This window comes from Lissotriton vulgaris, chromosome 11 (assembly GCF_964263255.1).
Source record: "Lissotriton vulgaris chromosome 11, aLisVul1.2, whole genome shotgun sequence".
NCBI classification, from domain to species: Eukaryota; Metazoa; Chordata; class Amphibia; order Caudata; family Salamandridae; genus Lissotriton; species Lissotriton vulgaris.
In genome coordinates, this window is record NC_141699.1 from 7,392,264 (window position 1) to 7,414,153 (window position 21,890).

Genomic DNA, 21,890 nt, shown 5'->3' on the forward strand with positions numbered 1-21,890 from the left:
AAGAAAGGGTGCACTGGGCCTTCCTGCAAGATCTCAGACTGTTAGAGCGGACTGGATTCCAAACAGTGTTGAGCTTGCTTCAGACATCTGCTTAATTCAGGACATGCCTCCCCCAGGATTAAACAATTATAGGGATAACAAATTGCACATTTCTGCCATGTGTTCAGCAGTGGATGGTCAGTGGTGAATTTAAGTACCCCAGTAGGGAGATCATCAGAGACGTGCAGGACAGCAAAGAGGGCTCAGAGGAGTCAAGAAGGCGGGTGACTGCTTGACTCAATGAAAAACACAAACTTGTGCTTGGTGAAAGTTGAACAACAGGCGTACACTGTACGAACTCATTCTGCCATCCAGGTATATCGGTGAAATAGTAATCCGGGAGTCTTTTACCAGGAATACTTTGTAAGTTCAACAAATACGTCAGTTAGCATTGTAAGGAATCTTATATATTCAGAGCACTCATTCATTAATCAGGTCATATAATGGGATAATTTGTTTTTTTTCAAGTTCTCCAAATGTTGGAAATCCAATGTTCATTAATGAAAGTTACAAATTCTTTGAACTACCGGTTGTAAATAATAGAAATGTCACCGTGTGTTTCGTGAGTCCTTTAAACCATTGGAAAGTGGGTTCAAAACCCTGCTCATATATTGTATAATGTACATAAACATGCTCGTGGAATAAAAGGTACTCTGGCACAATTTGCTACTAGAATCTCTGAAAAAATCATTCGCCACATCATGCCCTCTCCTCCTGAGATTGCAAACTGTTTCAGAAAATGCATTAGTCGTACAATACCACTGACAGACGCAAATAAAGAGTAACACCTTTTTGGGCATATTCACTGGATAGCTTTTATTTCAACGCCAACTTATCGATATTAAAAAGTGCCGGTGCTGCGAACTGAACGCCACAGCATGGCTGCTTCTCCTGCGCAGAGAAAGATGTGAGTACAAAACTGTGATTATTATACTGACTGAGCACACTAAAACATACAGTAAGTCTAAAAAGTGGAGCAAGTTAAGTATAAATATGACATCTGCACATTGGTACAGATGGTTGTGCAATGCAAAAAGATCTTGAGTGCATCTGCTCTTGAAACTGACAAAAGAGTCATAAAAAAACAAATATAAAAAAAGTGAGGGGCCCATATAAAACAGCTCTCATAGAAATAGTGTTGTATATTCATAGTTGGAAATTACATCCTTATATATTTAGATATTTATAGTTATATTAATAAAAAAAAACAGATATGCAAGAGGAATATACCAAGTACGAACACGTGGTTAGAAAATGCTCGAATGGCACTGGAAATACGCATAAGGAAAAGTCTACAGTATTCGATTCCGCCAACGCGCTCCAAGATGATATTTCTTTGGGGGTTTTGGTCCTACCCCACCTTCAAAAGTTGCCCCTGGAGTGATACTGGTGCATCTTCAATAGTGTTCAAGTATACGGCAGCCTGGGTCTGTCATTAAAAAGCGAAGAACGCTGAGGAGGAAACAAAGACACATTTTAACATTTTCTGCCCAAACACCTCTATGAACTGTACTTTTATCCCCATTCACACAACCCGCGTTTCCACAGGTGCTAAATGTAAATCCCAACACACAACCTTCTTGGCGATTACACTGGGGTCGTATGGAGTATGCATGAGTCGACCATGGGATTGTTGGGCTTCGGTGAACCCCAAGCGCCTTCCCCTGGAGTGGGGTATCCAAGGTCCTACGTGTGCGATAGGAAGGCATCTCTCGAAACAGTCCTTCCTTACCTGGCACACCTTTGTTCAAGATCTGGATGGAACTCAACACACACAGCCCCCTCCCCACTTGTTCCCTCTAGAGTGGGGTCTTTGGGTTGGGTACAGAATGTGGGTGGATCTCAAGAGACATACAACCCCCCTCCCCACTTGTTCCCTCTGGAGTGGGGTTTTTGTGTTGGGTACAGAATGTGGGTGGATCTCAAGAGACATACAGCCCCCTCCCCACTTGTTCCCTCTGGAGTAGGGTTTTTGGGTTGGGTACCGTTCTGAGATGTTCTAAATGTGCGATGTTTGGAAATCACCTCCAAGAGTAGGATGATCCTTTCCTTGTAGACATCCAGGTTCACTTTATCTGGCCTGGTCTAAGCCAAGCCCAAGCTCTCTTCCATTCGCAGTGGGATCTCCAGTGTGGGTGAGCTTGGAAGGTACCTCGCTTGGACAAACCTCTTTTGCCTGGATGACTTTTACCTTAAACTGAAGTGGTTGGGCCCAAGTCCACCACCAGGGACCTACCATGTGGAGTCGGGTCTTTGAGGTGGGTACAGTCCACACACATCCGATGTTTGGAAGACACGTCCTCAGAGAGACCTCACTTCAGGTTTGTTCTCTGAATAAGTTACATTTGCAAAACCTTTGGGCAGATGGGGGTGGGGGGGTGGGGGGATGGGGGTTGGTAGGTGGTAGAATGGCCAGACTCCGCTCATGGCTTTGTTTCTCATATTTTGATATAGATACTTCTGCACGTGCCATGACGGAAACAAGCCCATAGGTGGAAACAAGCCCCATTCCCGAGTCGAGGCATGATGGATTCCGATTCTGCTGTAGTAATTAATCCCTCCTATGGTTCAGCGACCCCGTTCTTTTAGATCCTGCACTGTACTAACGTTAGCCCTTCTGTACAGTTACTCCGAGTGAACAAAGTTCTAGCTCTGTTCCTTACTCCAAATGGTACATGGCTCATATTGATTCCTGGCATCTAATGTTGATCTCTACATTTGGAGGCTAAGGCGTAGATAGGAGACGATACTTTTATGGCTGTACTCATGCACTACTTGCACTAGTTATAACGTGTACTGTTTGATGAGTGAGAACTGGAGTACCGCACCATCATACGTTCACTGTGTTCCATGTTTCTCCCTGGTTCGAGGTGACATTGTGTATCTAGTACAGGACTATAGCAGTGTTCAGCCAGCCACAAGTGCAGCAGTCCAGGTATGTGGTTGAGTCCTACGGTGCCCAGTCCCTACGCCATGAGAATCTCACATTGAGTGACAAGACGTTATGTGGTCTTTAGTTTCACAGAAGCATGCTCGAAAACATTCTCAAAAGCTGCCTGGATGCTAGAACTAAGAATGTCGTAGTAGAATGGAGGTCAGATATCAGACCGTCTCTAGAGCTGCCTGGATGCTAGAACTAACAATCTCTAAGCGGGATGGAGGTGAGATAACAGACCATCTCCAAACCTGCCTGCAGGCTAGAACTAAATCTCCATAGCGGGAGGGAGAAGAGATATCAGACCATCTCCAGAGCTGCCTGGAGGCTAGTACTAAGAATCTCTAGAGCAGGATGGAGGCGAGATGACAAACCGTCTCTAGAGCTGCCTGCAGGCTAGAACTATGAATCTCTGCAGTGGGATGGACGCGAGCTGTCAGACAGTCGAGACCTGCCTGGAGGCTAGAACTAAGAACCTCCATAGCGGGATGGAGGCGAGATCTCAGACTGTCTCTAGAGCTGCCTGGAGTCTAGAACTAAGAATCCCTAGAGTGGGATGGAGGCGAGATATCAGACCGTCTTTAGAGATGCCTGGAAGCTAGTACTAAGAAGATCTAGAGCGGGGTGGAGGCAAGATATCAGACCGTCTCCAGAGCTGCCTGGAGGCTAGAACTAAGAATCTCCATAGCGGGAGGGAGGGGAGATATTAGACCATCTCTAGAGCGGCCTGGAGGCTAGTACTAAGAATCTCCATAGCGGGAGGGAGGGGAGATATTAGACCATCTCCAGAGCTGCCTGGAGGCTAGTACTAAGAATCTCTAGAGCAGGATGGAGGTGAGATATCAAACTGTCTCTATAAAGTTTTATATAGCGGGAACTTGATCCCGTAGGATATCAGAGCGCTTTACAGTTTGAGGGAGAGGAGGGAAAAAAAATCACAACAAGATTAAAATGGGGAATCGAATAGGCATAGAATCATAAAGTGCAAACATAACAGATCCCATATAATCCAGGGGTAACGTAGGGTGGGCTAGTCAATGATACAAAATGACATCATGGGAGTGATGATACATAATGATGTAAGGGGGGCAAATACAATAGTAACAAACAGAATTATTGACCAATGCGGTTGTATTTCCAGAGCGATTAGGGCTTACTGTCATCCATCGTGTTAAGGTAAGAACATATTCATGAGGAATCTTTTTGCTTCCAATTTGAGAGCAACCTTGGAAGAGATTCTACGAATTTTCAGTGGAAGAGAGTTCCAAATTTTTGGTGCAGCGCCAGAGAAGGCTCGTTGGCATGTTCTCTTTTTGCGGAAGATCTGAGATTTCAAGAGGAGGGAGTTAGCACTCCTAGACGGTCTACCCCCTCCGGATATTACTAGCTTTTGCGCAAGCTGCCTGGAGGGTAGACTAGGAACCTCCATAGCGGGATGGAGGCGAGATATCAGACCATCTCTAGAGCTGCCAGGAGACCAGAACTTATAATCTCTAGAGCGGGATGGAGGCGAGATATCAGACCGTCTTCAGAGCTGCCTGGAGGCTAGAACTAAGAATCTCCAGAGATGCCTGGAGGTTAGTACTAAGAATCTCCATAGCGGAAGGGAGGCGAGATATCAGACCATCTCTAGAGCTGCCTGGAGACCAGAACTAAGAATCTCTAGAGCGGGATGGGCGTGAGCTATCAGACAGTCTCTAGACCTGCCTGGAGGCTAGTACTAAGAATCTATAGAGTGGGATGGTGAGTAGACATCAGACGGTCTCTAGAGCTGCCTGGAGGCTAGAACTAAGAACCTCCGTAGTGGGATGGAGGCGAGATATCAGACCACCTCTAGAGCTGCCTGGAGACCAGAGCTAAGAATCTCTAGAGCGGGATGGCTGTGCGATATCAGACCGCCTCTAGAGTGGTCTGGAGGCTAGAACCAAGAATCTCTAGAGTGGATGGTGGAGAGAGATCAGACTGTCTCTAGAGCTGCCTGCAGGCTGGAACTATGAATCTCTGCAGTGGGATGGACGCGAGCTATCAGACAGTCTCTAGACCTGCCTGGAGGCTAGAACTAAGAACCTCCGTAGTGGGATGGAGGCGAGATATCAGACCATCTCTAGAGCCGGCTAGAACTAAGAAAGCGTGTAGTGAGATGGAGGGGAGCTATCAGACCATCTCTAGAGCTGCTTGGAAGGTTGCATCACGCCATGGAGGTAAAATGACATGCTGGGAAATGTTGAAACGTAGCTTCCAGGAAGGACCAATGCGTACAGAGGAGTTCAGACCCTCAACTGTGATGATCACACCCCAAAAAATATGTCTCTTGAAATTAACTTCAGTCAAACGATTCTTATTTTAAGGGAGACAACTGTTTCCACACAGCATTTTCACATTTTTGTATTCTGCTTTAATTTAAAGGAGATCTGTCAAAGTGTTCTGTGAAACAAGAAAACTGTACTGTCACATTGCACCCGAATTGCCGATTGCTGCTGTGTTTCTGGACGCCACCAAGGCGTTCGACTCGGTGGAATGGGGCTATCTGCTAGCTATCTTGAGCAGAATGGGGTTCCCCGGATATTTATTGCCTGGGTGACGTTGTTATACACTTCTCCGGTCGCTAGGGTCGTCGTCAACGGGGTGCTTTCGGCACAGATGCCGATCACGAGAGGGACTAGGCAGGGGTGCCCCCTGTCGCCCCTACTGTTCGCCCTGGCAATAGAACCGCTGGCCTGCAGAATTCGACAGTTACACAAGGCCAGTGCCTTTAACTGTAACCAGCGGCAGATTGGCATCTCCCTCTATGCAGACGACGTCACTCTATATGTGCGCCATCCACGAGACAACCTCAATCCGCTTTTGAGGGAATTTGTAGCGTTTGGCGGCATATCCAGTGTGCATATAAATTGGCAAAAGTCGCAATTCTTCCCCCTCACGGCCTCAGTCACCCGATTTCCGCTGGATTACCCCTTGGAGTGGTGCAGTTCTGACTTGAAATATCTGGGCAATGGAATATCGCTCAATAAGGATGACACTATCCGGTTAAACTACGGTGTGGCCATTTCACGATTGGCTGACAATGTGTCTCGCTGGCTGGCCCTCCCGCTCTCGATGGCAGGCAGAGCCTCCCTGATCAAGATGGTCGTCCTCCCACGCTTCTTATATTTATTTCAAAACATACCATACTACCCAGGCACTTACTTCTTCAAAAGACTTCGCTCTGAGCTGCTTCGCCTATTCTGAGGAGGTAAACAACCACGCCTTAGCTGGGCGGTCTTGACGCAGCCGTATGATAGGGGTGGTTTCGATGTGCCCGACTTGGAAGTATACTATCTCAGTGCACAGGCACAGCATGCTTATCACTGGGTTCGCCCCGTTCCCTTTATGCCACAGGTCGCTGCGGAGGATTGGATCGTGCATCCACTCCCGCTCGAGGGCATGCTAATGGGATTGGTTGGGGATGTTGAGACGCCCGCCACCACTGTAACCTGTACAATTGATGCCTGGCGGAGAGTAACCAAACTGCTGGACGCCCCCATGCTCTACTCACCGGCACTGCCTCTGGCATACCATCCGAAATTATCACTTTTACTGGAAAGAGGATTCCGATCCATGTGCAACCGCATACACCTTAATACGTGGGGCGACTTATTTCCGGATGGACTGTTCCGCACCAAGGATCAGATGTTCCAGAATGCTCCCCCGACTCCTATGGAGGTGTTCTACTACATCCGGCTCCGGCAGGGGATGCGAGATATTCTCCCTAACTTCCCGGAGGAACCAGGGACGGTATTGCCATTGCATGTCATGCTCGTATCGGATGGCAAGCACTTGGTGTCTAAACTCTATGCTGCCGTTCGCGAGCAGCGCCCGATTGTCCTGTCTAAAGCACGGACTGACTGGGAGTCGGAACTACCTGTCGTACTCACGGATGAACAGTGGAGGTATTGCTGCTCGGTCACGGCTAGAATATCCTCCAGTTGTCGAATGAAAATTATTCATTATAAGTTTGTACAAAGATATTATACACCAGTCAGAAAGTTGAGGTTTCGCCTCTCGGCGGATGATAGATGCGCTAGATGCCGGATGGAAGGCGCGGGTTTCCTACATCTTGCCTGGGAATGTGGAGCAATACAAACTTACTGGGGACAGGTACATGCCGCCCTCCAAGTAATGATTGCTGGCCCTCTCCCTATGGATCCGATAGTGATGCTACTAGGATATACCAGAAATGTGCCCAAGCCGGATCGTAAATTTGTTGACATTGCGTTACTCCTCGCTGAGCGGAGGATTGCTTGCAGATGGGGGAGGGGGAGAGCGCCGAAGTTCAAGGAATGGTTGGACGACCTCCAATACTGTCAGGAACAACATGGCGTGTATGCGGAATTGCTACCCGCTCGCTGTACTCCCGGTGACCTTTGGTCCCCCTTACAGGTGTACTGGCTATCTCAGGCGACGCACAGTGACTCCTCTGGAGAAGACGAGCCGGTCCCGGGCCCATGAGCGTGTCGGTGTTTTACGCTTCATTCACCTTACTACACCCCACATTACGGATGGTACGTGGTGCCGCCTGACTCGTGATGAGACGACGTGCCTGTTGATGGAATGGTGTGGGGGAGACTGGGGTAGTTGAGGTCCATGAGATACGGCTTTAGGGATAAATTTCGCTAACCCTCCCATCATTGTGGCACTATGGGATGTTGGGGATATATACACAATGAATACTGCACTAGCATGAAGCTGTAGGCGACACGTTGGTGGGAAAGCACAGCACACCGTATTCAGTTGATTCTCATGTAGTTCACCCATACACATATCACACGCTGAGGTGCTGGGCGGAGATGCACACACTAGATGCACAAGAGGCCTGCCACTACACAAGATGACGCAGTTAACGGACGGACACGGACAGAGATGATATAGGATTGGGATGGACCGCAATAATGCACCTACTTACCTAGTGTTCCACCTGTGCGTGGGGAGAGGGGGTCTCCCTTCTCCATATGCCCCCCCCCCCCAGCTGGATAGGATGAGAGGTCCCTAGACGCTTGACCTCCCACTATGGGACACTGGGGGATGTATTTGCATTGTACTGACCGCTGTGCTGATGTTGAATCTTTTGCTCATCTTCTTTTTTCTCTCTACTGAATGTACCATACAAATTGCCTTATTGAATTTCAGATGCTGTAACTGTCATGACTTTGTGTTGAACGCAACTAATAAAGGTTTAAAAAAAAAAAACTGTACTGTCACATTCTCGAAGAATTTTTTTATGCTTTTCATTAACCTCATAACTGGCCTCTTGAGCAGATAATTATGAAATGTTCAAATATGAGCATAACCAACATTTATAGCGTTCCCTGAATCCTAGGATGAATGCGCCTCTGGCACATAAAAATACTTTCTATAGGACCCTGCCTGCATTGCTGCTTTAGCGGACTGCTGTCATACATAATATACATATGTCACAAGGCTTTTGTGGGCCACAGCCGTGGTCTCCTAAACTGTAATTCAAGATTTGCTTCCACACATCAGAGCATACACAACAGATGATGGGTCAACATATTCGTCCCACTGGCTCCCTTCACCTGCATGGACCCCAGAAAGCCAGTGTACATTGTTCAAATCCACCTCAACTTTATTTCTCTTCAGTGACAAATGTGGTTCAAAGTGCCCCGACTGTTCATATAAACTTTTAAAAAGGCTTGCCATTAAAACAAAAATGTAACTGGTAACAAAACTACTTTATTAAATGTTTTTTATTTTAATATTTTTATTGAAAGGCTATGGCGGCCGTTTTCAGGTGGCTGCATATTTTCTTTTTACTCTATATTTGAAGTATATGCTTGCGGTAAAAAATAATCAAATAAACTGCACTATCATGTGAAGGCAATACCGATTGGCTTTGTCAATGCTTATTTAGAATAACTAGTTGTTTAAATGGAAACATAGAAGTCCTGGCACTCACTAATTTCTCCTGAGGAGTGCTGGTACTCTCCAAATGCACTGCAGCAGTACTGAGATGTGCCGGTACTCTCCCTTTCAAATAAAAGAAGTGCAGGTACTGAGTACCGCACAGTACCTGCCAATTTAAAGCACTGGTTGACTATACAAACCCTGGTATCCACTGACATATGTAAATAACCGTATGACTGTAGATACAGAAGAAAGTAACACCACAAAAGGATTCGCTTCAGAGTCAACCAAGCAGAAAAACCTGCAAATAAAATAAAAGACCAGTCAACATTTGAAGAATTTCCACCGTTGGGTGATACGGGCAAAGAGGAAATGGGGAATTAAATGGGGGAGGGGCTTAAAGGGGATGGATGAGAAGGGCGGGGCTATTCCTCCCATCAACCTATCAGAAAAACCAAAGTAATTTGGAGCCGCCTATAAAGTCCTGGGGGGCGGGGTTACAACCTTACATAGTCTCTTGCGGTGAAGCGCATTCACATGCACTCCACTGTATGCAACGGTTTCCAGTTCATGTAACTGGTCCCCAGGAGTTACTTCTACTTCACGGCCTCAACGTGCTAACAGTGCTGAACTGTGGCTCCGTGTGAGCTGAAGTCTGAAATACGTTCCTATACCAACAATGGCCGCTTATACATCTCTGAGGGGAAAATTATTTGAGGTAAACTATATATCGGAAAAAATGGAAATCACGTGTCTCACTGTATACAGAAAATGTGTAGGATTAAAATGCTCCCTACCCAACAGAAAGAAGACTGCTGGGCCGCAAAAAATATAAGTCTTTAAACAAAAAAAGCGATTTATGGCAAAGTTGATTGATAAATCGTGTTAAAGCAGTCACACGAAAAACCCACAGCAGTAATGAACAAGTTCCATACCTCCAGTAGACCTCTTTCTGGCGGATATGCTACCTAATGACAGATTTCCCACCATCAGAATATTTCCACCGGCAGGTAGCGCCATATGGCCATGCAGTGACTTGACACCACCACAAAGTGGCAGGGCAGAGCTGCCAATAAATACCAGCCCTGGTGCTGGCGTTCGTTTCTGAAGCTTTTCATTCCGCGCCCTCAGATGCGGAGCACTAGAGTGGCCGAAACCCAACTGGTTGTTCAGAGGCCACTTCACAGAATAGAGACGTGAGAGGGCAGTGAGGAGTCTGCGGTTCGAGTACCCACTAAAAAGGGAGTCATCAATAATTTGTTCTTCTGATGGATACTACCTGAACTAGATTCCGCACCTTTAGAACACATACCACAGCAATATCTCCCAAAGTTGTAGGGTGTGAGGAGTCGACTTAGTTCAGGAAGGCTAGCAGGACCGAGTAGGCAAAATAGCTCTCCCAAAAGACGACTGTTAAAGCACTCGCAGGTTGTGAATGTGTTCACTGGCGCCCATGTCACCGCCTGGTAAAACGTCTAGCACTTCCACCGGCCAATGCCATCGTTGCAGTCTTGGCTGTGGTGGTATGTGCCCAAAGGCCTTCTGGAGGTTCATATAAAGCCAGAACGTAGCATATTTTATTGCCCAGGACTATTGAAATAACCAAAGCCATTTTTTACATCACCTTGCCTTTCTTGGTACAAGTGACCCCCTCACCGAGCTGATCACCCACACAATGGCCTCTCGTACAATCAATGTGGGACTTCAAGGCCCTTCTGAAACCAAACCGGTGGGAACTTCTTTCGAGGTGTGTGTCTGAGCTAAAAATATCGGCAGGATGATCGACTGAGCAATATGGAAGTGCGAGCATCACTCGCTGGAAGGCAGCCCGAGTCGGCAGCACCAATTTGTCCGGAGAAAAAGTGTTGTAGGGAAGCTTCACCAATGGTGCCTGTAGGTCACTCACTCTGTGCACAGAAGTGATGGTGCATGGATGTACGTGTATTTATGTATACAAAGCAAACACAAGGAGATGATGGACGGAGATCTGAAACTTTTCAGACACTCGCATATCTGGGTTGAATCCATCATCGTTCTTTAGCTCACCCCAGTTTAGACATGGTCATATGCAAATCAGTCTGACCCTGTGCCTCATGGGAGCAGTCCAGCCCGAACTGCCGAGCCAGGTCTTCCCTGGACCGGAAACAAGCATCCAAGGACCGGTTTAGGGGTAACAAGGCTATGAAGACTCTTGGGGGATGGCGAAACAAAACGCACTGCTGTCCACAGACTTGTCAAGGTGGGCTGATACTGAAGGAGTTATCTAACCAGAGGCGCGCCTACAATTTAAACAAAACTGCATCAAGAATCAAAGGCCGCGGGACAGCACAGCGCCCTCACCGCGATGGAGGAGGAGGGGACGCAGCGCACTGGAGCCTCACAGCCAGGCGGGGAGTAATCCAGTTTAGGCTGCAGCTAAGTGTCCTAATTAGGGCGCTGTGCTCTATGGCTAATAGAATCAGCGCCCGGACGCAGCGATCCACCTGTCTGCAGAGCGCACGGCGTGACCTTGGTACCCGCCCGGCGCTGACACGGTGTGACCTTGGTACGGTGTGACCTTGGTACCCGCCCGGCGCTGACACGGTGTGACCTTGGTACGGTGTGACCTTGGTATCCGCCCGGCGCTGACCACGGTGTGACCTTGGTACCCGCCCGGACTAGCGCCTGCGCGTCACTGAGGACATGGCACTTTAGGAGTCTGCTCCAACCAGCACGTGGCACCTTAGGGGTGTGCTCCCACCAACACGTGGCACTTTGGTGGTGGTCCCTGCTGCCCCTGTCCAATCACAGACAGCAGCACAGTCTATCACGAGCATCGGGTCACCCCCTCCCCTCATACTATAGCGCCTAGCAGATCCCTCACAATAAACAGATGAAGAAAGCCGCCAGCCCATCACTGTCCCACGATAGAGAGATGAAGGAAGCAGACAGCCCTTCACTGTCCCGCCCTAGATAGATGAAGGAAGCAGACAGCCCTTCACTGTCCCGCCCTAGAGAGATGAAGGAAGCAGACAGCCCTTCACTGTCCCACCCTAGAGAGATGAAGGAAGCAGACAGCCCTTCACTGTCCCACCCTAGAGAGATGAAGGAAACGACCAGCCCTTCACTGTCCCACCCTAGAGAGATGAAGGAAGCAGACAGCCCTTCACTGTCCCACCCTAGAGAGATGAAGGAAGCAGACAGCCCTTCACTGTCCCACCCTAGAGAGATGAAGGAAACCACCAGCCCTTCACTGTCTCACCCTAGATAGATGAAGAAAGCAGACCGCCCTTCACTGTCCCACCCTAGATAGATGAAGGAAGCAGACAGCTCTTCACTGTCCCACCCTAGAGAGATGAAGGAAGCAGACAGCCCTTCACTGTCCCACCCTAGAGAGATGAAGGAAGCAGACAGCCCTTCACTGTCCCACCCTAGAGAGATGAAGGAAACCACCAGCCCTTCACTGTCCCACCCTAGAGAGATGAAGGAAGCAGACAGCCCTTCACTGTCCCACCCTAGAGAGATGAAGGAAGCAGACAGCCCTTCACTGTCCCACCCTAGAGAGATAAAGGAAGCTGCCAGCCCTTCACTGTCCCACCCTAGATAGATGAAGGAAGCAGACAGCCCTTCACTGTCCCGCCCTAGATAGATAAAGGAAGCTGCCAGCCCTTCACTGTCCCGCCCTAGAGAGATGAAGGAAGCAGACAGCCCTTCACTGTCCCACCCTAGAGAGATAAAGGAAGCTGCCAGCCCTTCACTGTCCCACCCTAGAGAGATGAAGGAAGCAGACAGCCCTTCACTGTCCCACCCTAGAGAAATAAAGGAAGCTGCCAGCCCTTCACTGTCCCACCCTAGAGAGATGAAGGAAGCAGACAGCCCTTCACTGTCCCGCCCTAGATAGATAAAGGAAGCTGCCAGCCCTTCACTGTCCCGCCCTAGATAGATGAAGGAAGCAGCCAGCCCTTCACTGTCTCACCCTAGATAGATGAAGAAAGCAGACCGCCCTTCACTGTCCCACCCTAGATAGATGAAGGAAGCAGACAGCTCTTCACTGTCCCACCCTAGAGAGATGAAGGAAGCAGACAGCCCTTCACTGTCCCACCCTAGATAGATGAAGGAAGCAGACAGCCCTTCACTGTCCCACCCTAGAGAGATGAAGGAAACCACCAGCCCTTCACTGTCCCACCCTAGAGAGATGAAGGAAGCAGACAGCCCTTCACTGTCCCACCCTAGAGAGATGAAGGAAGCAGACAGCCCTTCACTGTCCCACCCTAGAGAGATAAAGGAAGCTGCCAGCCCTTCACTGTCCCACCCTAGAGAGATGAAGGAAGCAGCCAGCCCTTCACTGTCTCACCCTAGATAGATGAAGAAAGCAGACCGCCCTTCACTGTCCCACCCTAGATAGATGAAGGAAGCATACAGCTCTTCACTGTCCCACCCTAGAGAGATGAAGGAAGCAGACAGCCCTTCACTGTCCCACCCTAGATAGATGAAGGAAGCAGACCGCCCTTCACTGTCTCACCCTAGAGAGATGAAGAAAGCAGACCGCCCTTCACTGTCCCACCCTAGAGAGATGAAGAAAGCAGCCAGCCCTTCACTGTCCCACCCTAGATAGATGAAGGAAGCAGACCGCCCTTCACTGTCCCACCCTAGATAGATGAAGGAAGCAGACAGCCCTTCACTGTCCCACCCTAGATAGATGAAGGAAGCGGACAGCCCTTCACTGTCTCACCCTAGATAGATGAAGAAAGCAGACCGCCCTTCACTGTCCCACCCTAGATAGATGAAGGAAGCAGACAGCCCTTCACTGTCCCACCCTAGATAGATGAAGGAAGCAGACAGCTCTTCACTGTCCCACCCTAGAGAGATGAAGGAAAAAGACAGCCCTTCACTGTCCCACCCTAGAGAGATGAAGGAAGCAGACAGCCCTTCACTGTCCCACCCTAGAGAGATGAAGGAAGCAGACAGCCCTTCACTGTCCCACCCTAGAGAGATGAAGGAAGCAGACAGCCCTTCACTGTCCCACCCTAGAGAGATGAAGGAAGCCGCCAGCGCTTCACTGTCCCACCCTAGAGAGATGAAGGAAGCAGACAGCCCTTCACTGTCCCACCCTAGAGAGATGAAGGAAGCAGACAGCCCTTCACTGTCCCACCCGAGATAGATGAAGGAAACCACCAGCCCTTCACTGTCCCACCCTAGAGAGATGAAAGAAGCAGACAGCCCTTCACTGTCCCACCCTAGAGAGATGAAGGAAGCAGACAGCCCTTCACTGTCCCACCCTAGAGAGATGAAGGAAGCAGACAGCCCTTCACTGTCCCACCCTAGATAGATGAAGGAAACCACCAGCCCTTCACTGTCCCACCCTAGAGAGATGAAAGAAGCAGACAGCCCTTCACTGTCCCACCTAGAGAGATGAAGGAAGCAGACAGCCCTTCACTGTCCCACCCTAGAGAGATGAAGGAAGCAGACAGCCCTTCACCGTCCCACCCTAGAGAGATGAAGGAAGCAGACAGCCCTTCACTGTCTCACCTTAGAGAGATGAAGAAAGCAGACCGCCCTTCACTGTCCCACCCTAGAGAGATGAAGAAAGCAGACCGCCCTTCACTGTCCCACCCTAGATAGATGAAGGAAGCAGCCAGCCCTTCACTGTCTCACCCTAGATAGATGAAGAAAGCAGACCGCCCTTCACTGTTCCACCCTAGATAGATGAAGGAAGCAGACAGCCCTTCACTGTCCCACCCTAGATAGATGAAGGAAGCAGCCAGCCCTTCACTGTCTCACCCTAGATAGATGAAGAAAGCAGACCGCCCTTCACTGTCCCACCCTAGATAGATGAAGGAAGCAGACAGCCCTTCACTGTCCCACCCTAGATAGATGAAGGAAGCAGACAGCTCTTCACTGTCCCACCCTAGAGAGATGAAGGAAACAGACAGCCCTTCACTGTCCCATCCTAGAGAGATGAAGGAAGCAGACAGCCCTTCACTGTCCCACCCTAGAGAGATGAAGGAAGCAGACAGCCCTTCACTGTCCCACCCTAGAGAGATGAAGGAAGCAGACAGCCCTTCACTGTCCCACCCTAGAGAGATAAAGGAAACCGCCAGCCCTTCACTGTTCCACCCTAGAGAGATGAAGGAAGCAGACAGCCCTTCACTGTCCCACCCTAGAGAGATGAAGGAAGCAGACACAGAGGATAAGTGACAGAAACCTATTTCTTCCCGCTATTCCACGGTGGATATGAGATGTGAACACTCCACTACGTCAGCCAGTCATCCTAAGGAGTCTGCGGGGCTCCAAAATATACCAGTTCTGTACGGGCTTCTACGCTCAATGATTTTATTGGTCGCACGGAGGCCGCGCCATAACAGCCATGCTGGTCTAGTGCGTGCTGCATAAATATAGAAATACCATCTTTGAGGATTCTTTCTACAACAAGTAACTGGATGCAAGTAACTGGATGCAAAATACTACTTGGACCTGTTCTATTATTGTACCTGTTTGAGCGGAGATCGGCTGCTGCTGCTGGGCGGACGACTGCTGTGCCGACGCTGGACTTCACAGGCGCTGGAGGCCGGGATCGCCGAGAGGCTGAAGTGCCTGCACCGGATCGGTGTTGTTTGCACTGGAGAGCCGCGCACCGCTGGTCAGCTTAGGTGATACAGGTGATCGGCTGGTCGGACGGAAGGCTGCTGCTCGGGAGCTACACACTGGCTCTGGACATCTCTGCAGCCGGAGCCCGGGATCGCTTGGAGGTCGGAGAGCACCCGTGGCCACTCCGGTCCTGGGGGGGCTCTGTCGGGGAGTCCTGCACCGCCACAGCCAAACACAGACACACGACCCAAACAAGGAGTGTCCCAATGCCCACAGGTGGGCGCCTGTCGGTCTGAGCGGCATCACCGGAGCGATCCTGCAGGGCGCGAGTCTCAGGTGGGTTCTTGGGACTGCACCGGACTGGGGAGTTTGGCGCTGCTGGTCGCGCCTGATACCGCGGGCGCTGTACAGCCTACAGGAGGGCTCCTGCAGCGGGAGAGCAGTCGATTGGACCCACCGGAGCCGGCTCCTTCTCACCACAGCGCCCCCTCCCCCCCTCGGCAGGCAACGAGGTAGCTGGACTGGAGCTCACCACCGGGGAACTCCCGTCCCAACTACATCGGCGACTGCAGTGCGAGCCTGTGGAAGGGACGTCCTCGCACCCCTCTCCCTCGACAGCTGCCCTCACTGAGACATCGCCCATTCCCTGCGCCCCCCCCCGCCCCCCCACTGCCGCCGCCGGGTGGTGGCGAAAACGGAGCCGCAGTGGATGCAAGGGTGCCTCGAGGAGCCGCCTACAGCCCTAAAGGTGTGTGCCCATAACTTTTATTAACCTTCATTAACACTGTCTCCTCAAGTCTGTAAGCCGTTTTTACCGGCCGGTTTCCCCCTTCGCTACCGTGATGGACAAAAACAAAACTTCCCCCTAACAAAGGGTTCTGTACCAACGTGGCAGAGTCGCACTGTTGGCTAAAATGGCGGGGGCTATAAACTAGAGCAATAAATCGCCCCACTGCCCACAGTTGACCATGAGGCTACATTCCTACTCGGTCAGGGGTCACCTGTACTGAGATAAGGCTCCTTCCTCCTCTCTCATCTTCACCAAGCAGCAACATAGAAGTGGGGCTAACTGGACCTGCCCATCAATAGAAAGGGAAACTGGGCTTGCTAACCCAACAACAACAGACAAAGGACTTGTACTCCTGCCTCTCTATTCTCTCTATGGCGGCCATCTTAGACTAGTACAACACTATGGTTGCCATCTTAGACTAGTCAGTCTCCTTCATTATCTCACACCTATAACTATACTTTATTTCTCACCGCTAATCTCTCCACGCTTCCCGCCCTATAACCGTGTTCACACCTTTAGCTATCTGCTATTTCTCTCCTTACTCTCTCCATGCCTCCCGCCCTATAACCGCGCCCACCCACCTACACACTCCACCCCCCCTCCTCTACCTCGTATACCTACACCTCTTCCATTATGGAACGCATGGGCAAGCACACATACAAGATTATCTATCCATCCGAGCTCACCAAAAAAAACGCCAAACGCTTCAAACACAACTTCCTGAAGACCCACCCCGAAACCCCCTTTGTGGACACCTACTTTTCGCTAACTAATGGGGCCACGAGCACTGATATCATCTTCTACACCCCACGCAGAGCACAGTGGAGGAAAGTGCTCCGCGCCTCCCTCACCATCTCCACCTCTAGAAAAACCGTGCATGGCCTAACACTCTCTATTACACCATCCCAACTGTTCCCGGGCAGAGCGACCATCTCCATCTATAACAATGGGATTATCCTATTCCAATCCACTGATAGGCACCTTGATCTACTCGACAATCTGTTCCCCACCTTCCTAAATCATATCTCCAACAGGCAGTCCGCCACGCCTAACACCACGGGTTACTCAACACCCCCCAACTCCAAGCGTCAATACTCACAGCAGAGGAACACCTCACACCTCTCCCCTCTGTCCAGCGCGGTACTCAGTTACACACCCGATCATACTTCCCAAAATCCCTCAAGCACTGGCCAAGTTCACCCCCCCTCGCACATTCCCCATACCCCCACACTCCTCACCCCCCACCTTACGACTCCTGCGAATGTCTCAGATCCCACTGTAATCGATCACCCATCCGATCTCACTTCCCCACACCCCTCATGCACAGCCGAATATCACCCCCCATCACAAATACCCTATACCCCCACCCTCCTTACCCCCCATCCCCCACTTCACACGAGTCTCACAGAACCCACCCACAACGCACTGAGCATATCTCTCACGCCCCCCTACACGACCAACTCTCTCCCTCTCCCCCCCCCACTCTCACCCCCCACTACACCACCCCACCAGCCAGACTCACGGAACATTCCACCTCCCTCAACCCAACACCCTACCCTCTAGCCCCCCCCACTCTTAGCCCCCACCATCCTAACGTCACCCCTTCCTTCTCCAGCCAACACTCATCCCTCAACTCACCTGCGCCACCTTCCCCCAGCGCCATCACCTATGCTACTTACCTGTCCTCATCCACGCCATCCCCGCCCATTGCTCACAAACTCTCTCATCCATCTACTATGGCCACGGAGCCCTGTACCCCACCTTCTACGGCCGCAGAGCCGTATACCATCGCGTGCACATCCCGCCCCACGCGTCCCACTGCCCACCCTTTTGCCCCACTCAATGACGCACCCACTGCTCTCACTCCCAATACCATCCCCAATCCTACTCTGGACATGATCATATCCACCCTCCTACAAGTCAAAGAAGATCTGCACTCCATCAAAGAACTTCTGTTCACATACCCCAGACACCCCCTACCCTTCACTTCTGTGCCCAATAAGTACACCACTCGCCCCTCAAACCTCTTCACCCATCACTCCCCACGCTGGCCCTCGATCCCCGACCGCAAGGCCACCGGCCGCCCCCGTCGCACCCTACACCCCCTCTCTGACCGAGACTTGCATTCTCTACTCCGCTCATATGGCCCAGGTCCCACAAAACTCCCACCCATTACACACCTTCCCATACCCACGATTATCACAAATCCCCTCAGGCCCCCCACACGGAGCAATAGAAGTTCCGTCACCTGTAATCTCAGAAAAGTACCCCTCGCCCTGGAACACTCACCCACTCTCTTCACCCCCAAACTAAAGTGTATCCTGCTCAACTGCAGATCGGCCCCGAGACACTCCGCCAGCATCGCGGATCTTGTATCATCAATGGACCTCGATCTAGCCATTCTGACTGAAACGAGGCTAACTGAAGCCTCCACACCTATAATGGACATATTAGTCCCCCCCAACTATCACATTATTAGACTCGACAGAGATGGCAAGAAGGGCGGGGGAATCGCTTGCATCTACAGGAGCAACCTCGTCATCACTGAAGGTCCCTCCCCCTCCCTCTCCTCCTGCGAACTCATCTGCCTCGATATTACTAGCGAGTGCAAACCTGTGTGTTCCCTTCATGTTATCTACCACCCACCCAGGGACAACCTCACCTTCTCCCAACAAATCATGGACACGATATCCACCAACGCCGGTCGACAGATCAATCAAATATACTTGGGAGACTTCAACCTCCACTGGAACGACCAGAAAGATGCTGTGGTGAATAGTCTTAAGACTTTCCTCAACGCGCTTGACCTCACCCAAATCTGCAACCGTCCAACACATGTAAAAGGCTCTATCCTTGACCTTATCATCGCCAAAGAAGACTCTACCCAGCTGGAGGCAATCGAACCCTGTGATTGGTCAGACCACCACATCATCACCTTCTTCATCAACGAAAAGGTCAAACTTAACCCGGCTCAACCTGCCAAAACCAAGATCTGGAAGAGGGACATGAAGAATCTTAACCCAAACTCCTTGCCTGCCCACACAGGCAATCTCCTCCTTCCCCCGACGGGCGTCTCTGATGTGCATTCACTGACCGACCACTATCTAAACACTATGTCTACAATAATCAATGAAGCCGCACCCCTGCAAATGAAGAGAGTCGCCACCAAGAACTCGAACCCATGGTATGATGGTAGACTCAATGAGGACAGACGTGCTATGCGCATGGCAGAGCGCACGTGGAGATCGGACCCCTCAGCACGGCACCTCAGAGCGCTTAAGAGTAAGAGAAACGCTTACTTCAGAGAAATCAAACGATCAAAATCAGGCTTCTTTAGCCAACAGCTGGACCAAGCAAAAAAACCGACCAAGAAAACTGTTCGAGCTAGTCAAAACCCAAACCAAGACGCAGCCTCCACAACCTAACAGCTCAGCAAAGGATATTCCAAGTTGCGAAGACTTCTCTGCTTTCTTCAAGCAAAAGACCGACAACATAAGGAATGATCTCATCAACGACGTAAGTCGATACTCCTGCTCCATAGGCATAACTAACACTCAACCTAAAAACAACGCTTCATGGACGTCCTTTGTCACCTACACTGAAGAATCAATTCAGAAGCTGCTCGGCAACCTGAAACCCGCCAATCACCTCACAGACCCCCTACCTGCCAACGCTGTTAAAGCCCTCACCCCCATGCTCCTCCCACTCTGGACTAAAATCATCAACTGTTCCTTGCAACAAGGAGTCATCCCAGACTCCCTCAAAATAGGGCAGGTCACGCCTATACTCAAGAAACCCACAGCCGACCCGGCCGACCTAAACAATTACCGACCTATCACCAATATCCCCACTCTGGCCAAATTGCTAGAAAAATGTGTACAACTCCAAATGACAAAACACATTGAGCAGTTTGACCTCCTCAACCCTCACCAATCAGGATTCAGAGCAAAACATAGCACGGAAACGGCTATGACACACATAATTGATGACGCCCTCCAAATCCTTGATCACAACGAGTCCCGCCTCCTCATCCTCCTTGACCTCTCCTCCGCATTTGATACGGTCAAACACGAGAATCTACTGGAGCTGTTAAACAACAGAATGGGCATATCTGGGACGGTTCTCAAATGGTTCACTTCCTTTCTGCACAACCGGTCTCAGAAGTTCAAGATCAACAATGCATTGTCCTCGCCTGTGCCCGTAACACTAGGCGTCCCACAAGGCTCCTCCCTATCGCCCACACTGTTCAACCTCGTCATGGAACCACTCACCACCTTGCTTCAAGCATCAAATGTACACTTCCATATGTACGCAGATGACACTCAGCTCTACCTCAAACTTCAATCCCCTGAAGACATCAAACTTCTGAATGCCACACTAAGAAACACCCAAGCATGGCTGGCCGACAATCACCTTAAACTAAATGCTCTGAAAACTGAGTTCCTTCTGATCTCACCTCCTGCGAAAAAGGCCATCACCCAAACCTGGCTCAATCATCTAACCGCACTAAATGTCCACCCCACCATCGTGGACTCGGCGAAATCCCTTGGCATCACGCTTGACTCCAATCTCGACATGCAGCAGCATATTAGCAAAACAACCAAGGGTGCCAACTTCCAAATCAACACGCTGAGAAAACTCAAACCCTTCCTACCACCCAAGGACTTCCGAACTGTTGTACAAGCCCTAGTCATTCCTCGCATAGACTACGGAATTGTGGCTCTCAGCGGGCTCCCCCTAACAACAACGGCGCCCCTACGAGCCTCCTTGAACGCGGCCGCAAGGCTCATCACTGGTTCAAGAAAACACTCGCACATATCCTCTGACCTAAAAGCCCTGAACTGGCTGCCGTTTGAAGCCAGAGTACAGCTGAAAATTGCCTGTATGACACATTCGGCCGTACACCACAAGGCACCCAACTACCTCACTCACAAACTGACTATATCAGGAGGATCAAGATCCAACAGAAGCACAAAGAATCTCCTCCTGAAACCTCGCAGATTCCGGAAGGAAAAAACATACAAACGCTCCTTCTCAGGAATGGCACCCAGGATCTGGAATGCACTCCCGCCAGAAACTAGGCTTATCCCCTCCTCTGTACTTTTCAAGAAAGAGGTAAAAGCCATCCTTATGGCTAAGTTCACCTGAACCTATTGCTACTGGATCAATGACAGTACAGGGCTCCTAGTCTACCGGCTACCTGATTGCTTATCTATATTAGACTCTTATACGACTGCTACTGGACTAAAATCATAGCACGGATGCCTTAATATTTGTTTCCGGAGTGTTTACTAGGGATGTACACTGTGACCTGAGTGCCCTACTAACTTGCAATCCATTCACTACTGCCTATTATTCCGTTCTCAACAGTGTGTTTACTCACCCTCTGGGGTGCTATAATCTTACTCGAATCGTCATTGCACGGCTTCAATATTATTGTTATATATATATTGTTACTAGTGTGCATACTATTGTGCAAGTACTACCCTACTTTGCAACTCACTCCCTACCGTATATTACACTGTTTTCAAAAGTTTGTTTTCCTACCTACTGTTTCTGTAAAGCGCTCTGATATCTGCAAAGATCTTGTTCGCGCTATATAAAACTCTAAATAAATAAATCTCTCCCATTGTTGGCTGGCTTGCTTGCATGCAGCAC

General features: G+C 50.0%; 1 protein-coding gene across 1 annotated transcript in view; it reads right to left on the bottom strand.

Moving 5' to 3' along the window:
- Window positions 1–828: 828 nt before the first annotated feature.
- Window positions 829–21,890, bottom strand: part of LOC147678877 (septin-2) — a 323,184-nt gene continuing 302,122 nt past the window's right edge. Inside the window, exon 13 of the mRNA XM_086942642.1 lies at window positions 829–1,491. The gene's annotated coding sequence lies outside the window, so the exon portion shown is untranslated. The remainder of the gene's footprint in view (window positions 1,492–21,890) is intronic.